This window comes from Diuraphis noxia, unplaced genomic scaffold, assembly GCF_037042655.1.
Source record: "Diuraphis noxia isolate RWA-SAM2 unplaced genomic scaffold, SU_Dnox_SAM2 contig0001, whole genome shotgun sequence".
Lineage (NCBI taxonomy): Eukaryota > Metazoa > Arthropoda > Insecta > Hemiptera > Aphididae > Diuraphis > Diuraphis noxia.
This window is the reverse complement of record NW_028301711.1, coordinates 22,184,075-22,197,804: the sequence shown is the minus strand read 5'-3', so window position 1 is coordinate 22,197,804 and position 13,730 is coordinate 22,184,075. Positions and strand designations below refer to the sequence as shown.

General features: G+C 32.0%; 1 protein-coding gene across 1 annotated transcript in view; it reads left to right on the top strand.

The window, feature by feature from the left end:
• Window positions 1-13,730, top strand: part of rst (irregular chiasm C-roughest) — a 266,079-nt gene that overhangs the window by 89,258 nt on the left and 163,091 nt on the right. The window lies entirely within an intron of this gene.

The window sequence follows — 13,730 nt, the reverse complement described above, 5'->3', positions numbered from 1 at the left end:
TAATATAATTGTTGATATTAATTAAATTTGTCAAATATAATACGAGTATCTTCCTATTATTTGTATAGGTAAAATTATTATAATAATATAACAAAATATGCAAAAATATGCCATAAAACCGCATGAATTTAATTAGTCCATTCCACTAAACAAAATATGTATACCTATACATAACTTTATAGTCTGAATATTTTAGGTACAAAACTGTCACCAAAAACTATACCTCACAATCGCAATAAGCCTTGAACTACTCTAATTATAAATACCTATAGGTAACAAGGTAACTATAGTTAAATTTTAGATGATTAGAAAGTATATCAGCATTTTGTGGGGTTGGTATATCCACCTACCGTATATACCTACTTTGCTGCCACTCCACTCCACACTATCCGTTCGACTAAACTTTGAATTCTCGTGACTAATGTTATTTAAATTAATAAAATATGTTTAAAAAAAACAATTTTAAAAAACGTTATTATTTTTGGAGTCATTTTTTCGATCTGAGAAAAACGAAAGTTCCGCGAACACCGAAAACGATGATAATAGTTGTATAAGAATAAGTAAAAAAGCTCGAACACACGAGACCCCGTGACGTGTGTCACTTTGTTTTGAGTATTTTTTTAGCGTTTCGGCGAAACGTATAACATTATTATTTACGACGGCCCACGTGCGATGACGATCGTGATGATAATAATAATAACAATAACAATTTTGTATTGACGGGCTCGTCGAAACAGCACGAATGACTTCGCGGGGTAATATTGGGGGAGGGGGGGCGTCTCACAGTGAAGTTATATTATATTTCCTTCACCCACTTAATCGTCTCGCGGACCGTAGCCTTACCTATATGCACATGCGACATGACAGGGTAGGTAACTATAATATATACATATGTATCGTAAATGATATTCACGAGCGAGACGACGAACGAAATGGAAACTTTCCGTTATCATATTATCATATAATAACATATCCTCTAATATTACACGCTCGTGAAATGTGTCAAGGAATGTCGCCGTCGCGTAGGTAGTCGTTGGATATGAAATTTTCGTTCGCGCGTCATACATTATAGTAGTACCTTACCTACACACTTATTTGCCTTTTATACGTATATATATATATATATGCATCGAGTGTGACGGGTATATAGATACAACTACTATAGAAAGAAAAGAAAAACAATTTTCTCGACATTGCGCGCCCATACACAATATTATTATAATAATTTACATAATATACTTAACGGGCCATTTAATAAGGCACTCAGTCAAAACGGTACAATATAATAATGTGTATTGTGTTATGATAATATTACCTATTTCATATTATATTCGACGACGTTGATATTTCGGATAACGATCACTTTTTTACGTTGTTTTTATGATTCTTTTCTCCTGTATATATTGTTCGATGCTCTCCCTAATTACAATACAAATGGTTAAACGATCCGTTCACGTCATCTTGTAGCGTATGAACTGCGCTTTCTTCACTCCGCCCGCCGACTAAAGACGACTCTAGTTGAGTGGTAGAGTCAAACTGATACCAATAAGGGTGCGTCATGGATTAAAAAAATTCTGTTACATCAATATTCTTCCAATCATTGTTCCACTATACCTATTAAAGTTTGAATAGCTGATCAATACAACTGATATCCGATTGTTTATTTGTATATGGAAAAATAAAGTTCAATATGTCTTTTATTCCATGATACCGGACTAGCTGTAGTATATATATATATATATATATTTATTCTCTTCATACAGTGATGGCTCCAGTTACTAAACGCAGTCCATATATTTAAAATATAATATCTATGCACCATCTTGCGTCAAGTCCGAGACCGTATTCGTATATAGTCTGTGATGACCCGAAATATTTCATCCCGTACTTGCCAATAATTTTAAAAGAGTATAATATTGTATGATCGTCGAGATAACTGCAGTAGGTTTCTATAGGTTCGATACGATTATCAATCCACGAGCTAATATACTGAGTCCTTTAAAACATGCGTGGCGTCAAAGTATACGACTGTTCACTTTCCTACATGATGATGGACAAACACAATTCGGTCATCTTTTGATGAGAGTCTTTCGATACCAGAAGGAAAGAGTTGTTGTATAAGATCTACTCTATATTTTATGATGGGTAATTATTTCTACAATTAAGCATAATTATTAATTATTATACATCGACCAGATTTGCTCGCAAAATTAAACTGTTCAAGTCACTAACACATTATTAACCTATGTAACCTTACTTTTTATGAATTCCGAACTGTGGTCTTATAGCTAGCTATAGCTCTCCTATATATAAATATGCATTATATGTATGCAATTATAGTAGGTATCGAACTATTCACTTATGTAAAGTCATGTGTAGGTTACTAACCAAACATGTTTTCAACGGATATATTTAAATAGTTTATTTTATCAATATAATCATTGTTTGAACTTAATTATAATAATAATATGATCATTGATAATAATACAATATTACCTATGGTATACTGTATTATTATACTGTTAGTGGGCATCAACCATGTCTATAAATGAATAAATACATAATATTCGTGTTATGGACATTTCTCTCCCCCACCCGTCACCCACACAACGCTATAACAGTTGTAGACGACCTGCGTGTCAGAACTGTTATAACCTCGGTATAACATATTTTAACCACAATTTTGCCGAAACGGTATAGCTTATATATTATTAGGTATACATTTTTTGAAAATTACTATTTGTGTGATCCTGTAATTCAGTTATACGTATATATAGGTAGGATGATTATTTTATTACAGCTCGCTCGATATTCCTTAACCCTCGTGCAGTGTCAGAGCAAAATATTCTCGTCGTACTCCCAAGTCGGGTGACTTCGATGAGTGTGTGCGCCAGCCGCACGGGCACTATACCTGTTATCATAGGCGTGCGCAGGGGGTATGCAGGGTATGCAGCTGCATACCCTGAAGTTCTGTGAGGGGCGAACATCGACTCTGGAAAATTGAAACATCCAGTTATCAGTTATCAACTACCAAGTATTTGCGAAATTCATACTTCTTGTATTATGTAATGGTATTTATTACAATATTTTTTTTATTAAACAGCAGGTTTTTTCAATATTTGTGAATTGTGTATACATATTATCATAATTTTACGAGCCTAAAATAACTTTCAGGGCGCGCTATTGTCAGCCTTCTGCATATCCTGAAAAAGAGGCCTGCGCACGCCTATGCCTGTTATTAATTATATCGCGTTAAGGCGAACATGGTAACAATTTAAAAACGATTTGCCGTTCGCGTACGGTGTAAACTTACGACCTACGTTTTGTATTATGAGTTCTTTTAGGACGTGTACGTGAACGCACGAGCGTGTGTTTTATTTTTTTATATTTTTCATACGCATTATATAAATACTGGGCAGCGCCGCTGAGATGTCTCTTATGGGGGACATGCACTGGCCTAGAAGTTCAAAAATATAATATCACATATGAATTACAAGTACACATATTATAATATAGAGTAAAGTTACTAAAAGAAATAAGCGTATGATCTAAAATTTTTACAATTATTTTAGTTAGCTTATAGTAACACAATTGAAACAAGTATACGATACAATAATATTATTGTAAAGTTAATTCCTAAGTAGAATCCGATAGCCAATGCGCGTAGAATGATTTTTTTTTAAATGACTGTTGCACATAATAATATTATGTCTGTGAATTCATTATGTAGGCACCCCGCATGATAAACTTTAATAGGTATTGAACACGATGCTGCAGGTTACGACGGAAACTGATAGTATAACAGCTGACCAAAGTTGATAAGACACCGTCTTATTCTCGAGACAAAAATAATTATTACTAAGGCTGGTGTCCCTGAGCCAACAGCTGTTTTTCATCGCATCGTCGTATAATATTTTAATATACAGTACCACGCGATCGCCATTATCGCTATATATATATATAGCACATTTCGGTTATATAAAACCGAACTTTTAAAATGTTTTTTTCAGTCGGTCTGCTGCAGACTCTTTTCCATCGCAGCAGGACACTCCAAAATACGTATAATATATAGCAACCTCTTGGCCCGAGGGTCAAACGTGGTAAATGTTCATCATCACTGCCTGCAAACGTACACTGTGCCGGCGAGGTTAGATGAGAGCTTATCGAGCGTACCTATAGTAAGCGCCATATAAATGCGCGTCGATTAAAAATTTCAACTGACGATGCACGCATGCATTTATAATGTATTATTATGTGGTGTTTGTTTTTTTGTTTTAAATATGTAAATATTTAAACAGGTATTATGGGATATATAATATGTTATCATATGTTTTGCGTTACATGCGCGTACGATTCCAACGTTATACCTAAATCATGCGAAAAAAAAACCGTCCACCAACTACGCGTCGAACGCATCATTCGACGGATTCGCGCGCGCGCAATAATATAAATGACAATATATAATATCATAATAACGCAGGTACACAGTGTAGGTATGTTTTATTATTATTATTTTAATATAGTATGTACGAGTTGTAAAAATCGTATTACTGATAAACATATTAAAATATACGAATAATAACGCGTCGTCGACTTGTGTACCTATAATGCTATGTAAAATTATGTGATCGTCGGTTCGTAGTTTTTCAATGAAACTCCGCCGACCGACGTCGTGAGCCCCGCGGGTCTTAAATAATAATATCGTAATGATATACGTGTGCAGCGAGTTGTTATATTATATTATTATCTATATAGTATACGGAGGGTAATATTCGGGCGGCGGCGGCGGAAGACATATCGGCGACGATTTACGAGCACGTTTATTCGGAAGAAAAACTAGTAATTAAAATCGAGATGACCGATGCAGTGTACGAAATAGCCCGCAGTCCCCATCGCGGTCGTACACACACACACACATTACAATAAAATTATATTATTGCTACATAATAATAATAATAATAATATTATGCTGTTATATAGCTGTTCCACGTGGTTTTTTTTATATTTCTTATTTTCGCTCGTAATTTAATTCGTGATTCGATTCCGTCCGTGATTTATTGTCATTCCATATATTATATTATTTATTACTATTTTTTTTTTCATTCATTCCACGCCACTTCGACGCCGCCGACATCACCGCCACTACCTCACTGAACGCGAGTATAGGAACTTACTGTATAAGCGATTGTATGAAAAAATATTTATATGATATGATAATATGATATATACTTATATAATGGATATAACCGTACCGCGCCTGTAGCGATCGTGCAGGATCAATAATATTACAATAATGTTATCCGACAATATTGCAGTGGCGGGACGATAACGCGATATAGGTGTAAGAATCTTGCACTCGCAGGATAAAGTGAAAAATCGATTTTACCGGAATCGATACCATAAGATCTAATAATATAATATTAATGGTAATACCTATATGGTAATCGGATATATTTTGACCTTCCGGCAATTTTTTTTTTACCGCCACGTATATACGTAATTTTGAAAAATTCTATCATAATGCATATTTTCGTATAATTATAAACAAACGGCGTAGTATTATTATGCACTGAACTTGATCATTTTGCAACACTGCACACGTCATATATATTATATCAATATATCAATATATATATATTACCTACCTAATTGTATAAAAGTGTTACGTAACAGTCAATAATAATATTTGGCGTTTGGATTTCGTAGCTTATGAGTCTTTTTTTCTGGAACGCTTAACACGATGCTCTTCGGTAGGATACACAAATATTTATATAAACTAAGTAGTAAGTACACAGCACTGTTCTGTCATAACAGCTGACTTTTTTGTATGGCATTTTCCTCCACGTTTATCGAGGTTTTTGATGTTAAAAAGTTTTTGGATCAAATTATTTATTTAGGTAATTTTTTAACCTATTTTCAGTAATATAACGGAAAATATTATATTAAATAAATACATACATATTATAATATTGTACCTATTAAAACAGCATAAGGTAATCTGATTTTTAAGTTAAACCGATTCACAAATTTATCTTTGTTTCTGAGGATATCCTTGGTCACTTTCATAGGTTTGAGGTCATAAATGCATTTTTTGAAATGGCAATTTACGATAGTTTAAGCGCACTTAAATCCAAGCTCTAAATTAATATTATACACCCATTAAAAAAAATTCAAATAAATACTTTTCTTACTTTAACAAATCTGCATTATCACAAAATTATTGTACTGTTATTATATTTATACCTAATAACTGCTAATTTATATTTCTGAATATTTTTTAGCTAGGGGGGGGGGAGAAGTCTGATTACGAATTACGAGTAAAATAATGACCGCACCACAAAAATAAAATTGTGTCAAATGTCCAGCGTGGGTGGTGGGGGTGGGAGGGTCGTCAGATGTTTGGGAATCATTTAAATATTTAATATGATGTTATACGACCTCGACGATCGCGCACTGTTGTTAGTCTATAAATAGCGAAGGTCTCGTTTTATTATTATTATTATTATTATTATACGAAGATCTATACTTTGTGTACCTTCTGGAGTAATATTATTCACAAATATTGAAATATATAATAAGCCTATATACGTGTACCTACACGTATAGAAATGAACAATTAGATAGTATAGTTGGCATATAATTACATTTGTATGCGTCTCAATAAATAAATAAAAATATATCCCAAGTAAATAATTAAGTCGGATGTATTTTTGTTTTTTAAATTAATTAATTATACAGTTGAGGGGTATAATCTGCAGAATGACCTCCGGTAAAAATCGGAAGCAGCGGAGGAACCGCGATATAGATCATTTCAAGACTATTTGCCTATATATAATAAACTATAGTTGAATTACGGAATCGACAGGTCTTCAAATACTATACCAAATATTACTATGTCCAACAAAAAACGTTTCGTTTGATTTTGTGATAATAATTACAGTGCTGGTAAAGACGTTTATTTTGTATAGAACCGACACACGTTTTTCTTCTGCGGACGTAAATCCGTTTCATTTATGCCATAGCTGTTTTATATTATGTACATAACTGTGTTTTCCATTTGCATATTTTCCGCGTTTCTGAAGTTTCAGAATTTTAGTGATTAAAAATAATCATATGAAATCGTCTTAGGTGCATTTTAATAAAATATATACGCAATTTATATAATGGGGGCAAATATTTTCTCAGGAAAAAGTCAGTCTATATATGTATAGTGTATGAAAATTATTAATATAATTTAGGTAATCGACAGACAAAATGTGCTCTAATATGCAAGTATGTATAATAATAATAGAAAACATTTTAATAAAAAGGTACAAAATGCAGAAAACGACTTAGTGATTTGATAGTATAATCGGTCCGTGTGTGTATCAACATTATGACAGCAAAATAATTATAAATTAAATTTTTACTAAAAAAAAAAAATCATTGATAACAATTTATATGATAAATAAGTGCCTACATTTTATACTTTTCTCACAGTTTACTATAGTTTACAAAATATTATACAATTCGTGCGTAAGAAACTGTTAAATAACTATATTCTTTACCTCTCTTAAATGTTCTGAAATATTATGGAAAAAAACTTTTTCCCGTAAACACTGCGAATCGTATTCATTATTCGCGCTCGTCGAACTGCGCATATTATACCCCTTCGACCAAAGCTTAAAACGGGAAAAATCAGAGGAGCTAATGTCTATCCATACCATAGTCTTAAGCGTTCCATATTATATCAATTTATGTACTCGTATTCATGTCTATATAATGTACAGTGATCGTTTAAGCATCATGCTCGTCCCATTATATTTAAACCCTGAAAAATATTCAAATTTCATAGTTGTTTATTTCATGAACGATTTAAATCACAAATAACACTACAAATTACAATGAGGGGACGCTATGGTTAATCGTCGACAGGGTAAGGGGGGCCCAGTCAACTTGCCCCTCTACCGATTTAAACCCTGTTGACGAAGATCATGATATCAATATGTTAGAATACAAAAATCTGTACCTTAACTCTATTATTTATTAGTACATAATAATAATAATAATAATATTAATACTAAAATGATATAATTTATTATTGTGTAAACGCGTCGAAACACAGTGCAGACGTGATCGTGCGGATTCCATGAGACCACGGAGATGTGTGCGTGATCATCATTGATTTATATATATATATATTTAAACGTCACTATTTAAACCTACAACAGACTTTCGCGATCGTTTCGAGCATTAACACATGTGCGCTGGTGCCACCCGAGCAACAGCGACGTCTGTGTATCGTAAAATCCGTTGAGATGACTGGACGACTTTATTAGAACGCTCGCTCGAAATGCAGTCAGACAGCAGTCTGTGAAGCAGTGAATTAGTGTCTGAGTATTACGACGACGACGTCGGAGAGACAGTAAAACGAATTACGTTTGCTTTCGTATATATATATATATATATATATATATCATCATCGTCCCGTTTAATAGGTACTTGTACCTATTAAAATTATTTTCTTGCATATTATGCAATAATGCATAGGTAATAATAAATTATTCAGTTTTTGAGGGTATACCGTACACATTTATCATATTTCGATGAATCAGTAAAAAAAAAAAAAAAAATAAAAAACCTATACGCGTGCCGTACAGCGATCGTAAACCGAAATTAAGCGACCCTAATCTATATTATTATTATTAGTTATTACATTTTATCGAAATAATAATATTATGACGTATTTGATGGTATATCTTACGTATCAATCGTCTATAAAAGTTCGAACCGTGTGTATAACATATAAGATATACCTAATTCACTTTTTGTATTATATTATATGTAATATATATAATATATAATATATATATATATTGATTATTACCAAACCTGGACATAAACGAGTAAAAAAAAGGCATACAGTTAATTTTAACTTTTTCAAAATTTAATTTTCATTAACTTATAATTTTTAATATAATTTACTTTTTTTTGACGAGTTACGCCGTATTATCGAATCCAAGTTACGTGAATTTATTATAAATTACATTCACCTATATACAATTATTATCGATGCCCGCGATGTTACATAAACGGATACCTACTTTTTATTATTTTAAACCATATTACTGGCTAATTATATGTATATAAAAAAATACTGAACTTAAGTATGAATAAGTTAATTGTAAATTTTCATATAACTTTTAACTTAACTGAGATAAAAAAAACGCAACGTCTCGTCGTACTGATATGACTGTATTATTGTTTTACTTTTTATTTTTTGATAAAATGTTCGTTTTGTCGCTACCATATACTATAGACTATATCAATTTAATTTCCAAAAGTCTCGTCTGGGAGAATATTATGATATATATAGTTATTGATACTTTGATATGCATAAATAAAAAAGTAAAACGACTACAGCAGATGTATTTTTGTAGTAAAGTTTGTGAATTTGTAAATGTAATCCGTATTACGAGCTTTGCAAAATAACATTGCGTTGTCTGCTTTTTGAAGTTTTGATTCGGCTGATTCACTCATGTGCTTAAAAATTCAAAAATTGATTGCATATTCACCTTAAAATCACAAATGAGCGTACATCTATCGTATAATTTTTTATTTTTTTTTTTATTTTTTTTTTACCAACAACATGAGATCTTATAGTCGCAGTCTCGTAGGTAGCTACTGTATTGTTTCGTATAATTGACTATAGCTGGGCATGGTTATTATAAGCCTGTGGTAAACGCATATCAATAAGAATATTCATATATTTAACCGAATCGAATACTCTATGATATGGTCGTGTTTCGGTGTACCTATATCGGTAAAAATAACACGTTCGACCGACTGCTGCTGCATGCAGATATTGCTGAACGCACTGCAGCATATCACATCAACGGTTTTATATCGTAAAAAGTACAAATTAGTATTTAATACCCCATAGGCCATAGGTATATTTACAGTTGTATTATTTGTGTTTTTTACACGCTCGATCGTTTGCAGTTGTTATCTGCACTTATCACGGTGTTTTATATTTCATGTCGGTGTGCATACTATAACGCAGCTATACAGTGGCCAGTCGATTTGTAACAGCATCAGACGTAACCGGAACAGAAAAATAACCGCTGCAAAATAATACATTAATATTATTATAGCTAATCGTGTTATATTATATAACATACTGACAGCCACAGTTATTTTTACGGAAACGTTCGCCGGATTCGGGTACAGTCGCATTTCATCAATCGTGGAAAATCTCATCGAATATAATATAATGTTATGTAGGTCATGTTATTATAATGTGGCGTGCGAAACGGTTTTATATGCGCTCGTTTACTATAATAATTATAATTATAATGATTGTATATATTTGCTCGGCGACAAATTCAGCGAGGTAAAACTCGGAAATTCACAACAACAACAACAACATCCCATAGCCGCAATGTTAATAATAATAATGACACGCATGTGGCGTCAGCAGTATACTGTTGTAGACGGGGGTGTCGAGGAAATTCATCTGCACTCTTCGGCGACGGCGGCAGGACGTGATGTGAGTGGGTGTGAGCGCGGTGTCCGTGAGATACGGGTTCGCGTGTCATATAATAATAATAATGATAATAACAACAAACAATAATAATAAATTACAATAATAATATTATGCGGGTGAAATAGTATCTCCATAACCACCACCACAGACACCACCCCCAACACTTCTGGGATATAGGTACGACAACTCTAAAATATTCGTGCGATTTCTTTTATTCCCGAGCAGTAATAATGTACAACGACGACGTCGACCACAATCGCCTACTTAATAATAATAATAATATGACAATGACATTCGTTTTACAGCTCAGGTCGATTTTCGTATTTTTCTTCCCCCGTTCGCGTTTTTTTTTTTTTACACGTGTATAACATTACGCACGCACCTAATGAAATGTCATACTACGGGTGCGAAAATCATTAAAAGGACCATCGGCGTAAGCATATCATATTAAAATATATTCACAATAATATAATATTGTAATACAAATACGGTGTATGGGGGGGGGGGGGGGTTGAGGATAAAACGTTTAAGTTTAATATTATATCAATATAGGGGCACGGGGTTCGTTGGAAAGATTATTAGATTTTTGTCGTGGTTATGCTCTACATATTATATATGATATTAATATTATAACCGCGTACGTATACCGCTGCACCTACACAGCTTTCAAATATTTACGAAATTCGATTCACGTACCGGAGAATATCAATAATATTATATTATAAACATTACATTTTTTCGTCGATTTTGCGCATTTTGTTTTAAATTCTATATTGAGATTTACGTCACAACAATAATAATAATCGATTCGAACACAACGGTCAGCGAAAATATATTATTTTCGATCTTCAATTAATAACCAAAGTATATGTCTGCCCAAATTTAAAAAGATTACGCTCATGGCAACAATTCACTAAAAATGTGTTAATTTGACCTTTTAATTGACTCCAATTACTGTCGAATGTATATTGTATATTATTCCGAAAACTGCGTCAAACCATTTTTTTTTTCGTTGCCATATTTTATGCATGTATATAGTTTTCGTTCTTACAAATTGATTTGTCATTATTATGTTATTATTGAAATTACATTGCAAATTTATTTTGCAGCTTTTTCTAATCATATTTATGTTTTAGTTTTATTGGAAACCTTTAAAAAACATAATAATCATTACATATTTCATTATTTAGTTCAATCTTATGAAGTCTTTAACAATCGCGGAAGGACATTTTACAATCAATAACATATTTTGATATTATATTATAGCTTATGAAATTATTATAACCAAACGAATTATTCATATTAAATTATATTCAGTATAGGTGAAATCATTGTGAGTAAAAATGTCATAGATAATTTGGGTCTACGCTAAACTCCTTTTTTAAGCGTTGTATAGTGTCATCCTTATTAACTATCGATGTAAGTATATTGATGTAGTCTATCGACATGATACACTTTTAAGATCATATTACTGATTCGTGTTTTCTATTACTTATTAAAATAATTTTACAAAAAGTGCTCAAAAATAATCATAAAAACTTTAATAAAATTTCCGTAAACGATAAGTTTAGAAAAATACATAAAATGCGTAACTTGGTAGGTATACATATAAATACAATAAGGTACTTAGAACTGGATTTTGGGGGGGATGAGATTTAATCTAGAAATTAGGCGAGCTTAACTGGCTAAGAGAAGGCATTTTAATAAAAAAAAATTTGGTTGCTTATATCCCTCCCCCATCACTCATCAAGTACGACACCAATCGCATAATATTATCTATTGAATTTACTGAAACTGTCTAATTAAACTTTTTTGTGGATGCAAGTTGTATAAAATGTAACACTCATAATATTATACTACATTTTTCATCACAACGTCAGATGGTGTTTTTTTTTTTTCAAACTGTTTACGTTTTAAGATTACAATAATTATTATTCTATCTTCTCATATAATATGTGATCTGCGCCTCTGTATAAATGTTTGGAATACGACATAACGACTTTATGGCAATAAAAACTACTCAACGCATTAGTAAATATTATCTTAATCTAAAAATACTCGCGTTAAGTTTAAAAAATAAATGTATATATTTATTTCAGATTCTGTATAGTTACTAGTCCGCTTTGTGTAGGGGATTTTTATTAGCTTTTTCGGTAATCGTGTCTTTATATAGGTATATATAGAACACACAGAAACACACTGTGGCTATATAGCTATATAGTAGGTATAAATATATTATTAATATGTATGATATTTGTTTTATTCTTGAAAACAAAATACAATTAGTTTATATCTCAACATGTTGGCGGCATTATTTCTGTACTCATACGCGTGCAAATATAAAAGTAGGAAATTATAATGTTTATTATAAGCGTTTTGAAGATATAAATTATTCAATAAACATTTCTTATAGGTAATGATATTTGCTTAAACAATTCGTCGGATTATGCGTCGTAGTTATTGTCGAAGGAAACGTACTTTGCGTCTAATAAATCGCACTTAAACCAACAACACACGTGGTGGGTAATGAGACATTAATTTTTGTTTTTCTACTTCAACCTGCTGCTGCAGCCGTGTCGTCTCCAGACCGATTTTTAGAGCCTATATACAGCCGACTGTCCCGACGACATGATACGTATATAGTGTGTACATAATATATTATTTACATACTCCAAAACAGACGGCCAGACAAAAAAAAAATATATAATAATAATAATAATAATAAATCATACCCTCACATCACTGTCCCCAGTGACTCTCTACACTCACATAATTTGGATATAATATACAGTGGTAAAATATTATACATTTTTGCGGACGAACTGCAGCTGAACTCGTTCATATTATATAGTTAGTGTGTTCTTAGTGGGTTTATTGCACAATAAATACCAGAATTTTATTATATAGATACGTTGGATTAAATATTGTTTGCGTATATATATTATACTCGTAAGACGACCCGTATTAAAGATACAGCGCGATCGTTATTTAGCTATTTGTATAGTGATAATAAAATGTTATGTGTTATTTAATAGCTGATTTTACATTTGTCTGATATTTATAATATTTTTTATACCTATAAAGGTCATATTCATTCGAATAATGAGTTGAATTATTTGCAGATTGAACTAAAATATAAGTGTTAGACGTTGGTGTATAATATATATAGGTAATCAACATTAAAATGTATTAAACGACATTAATA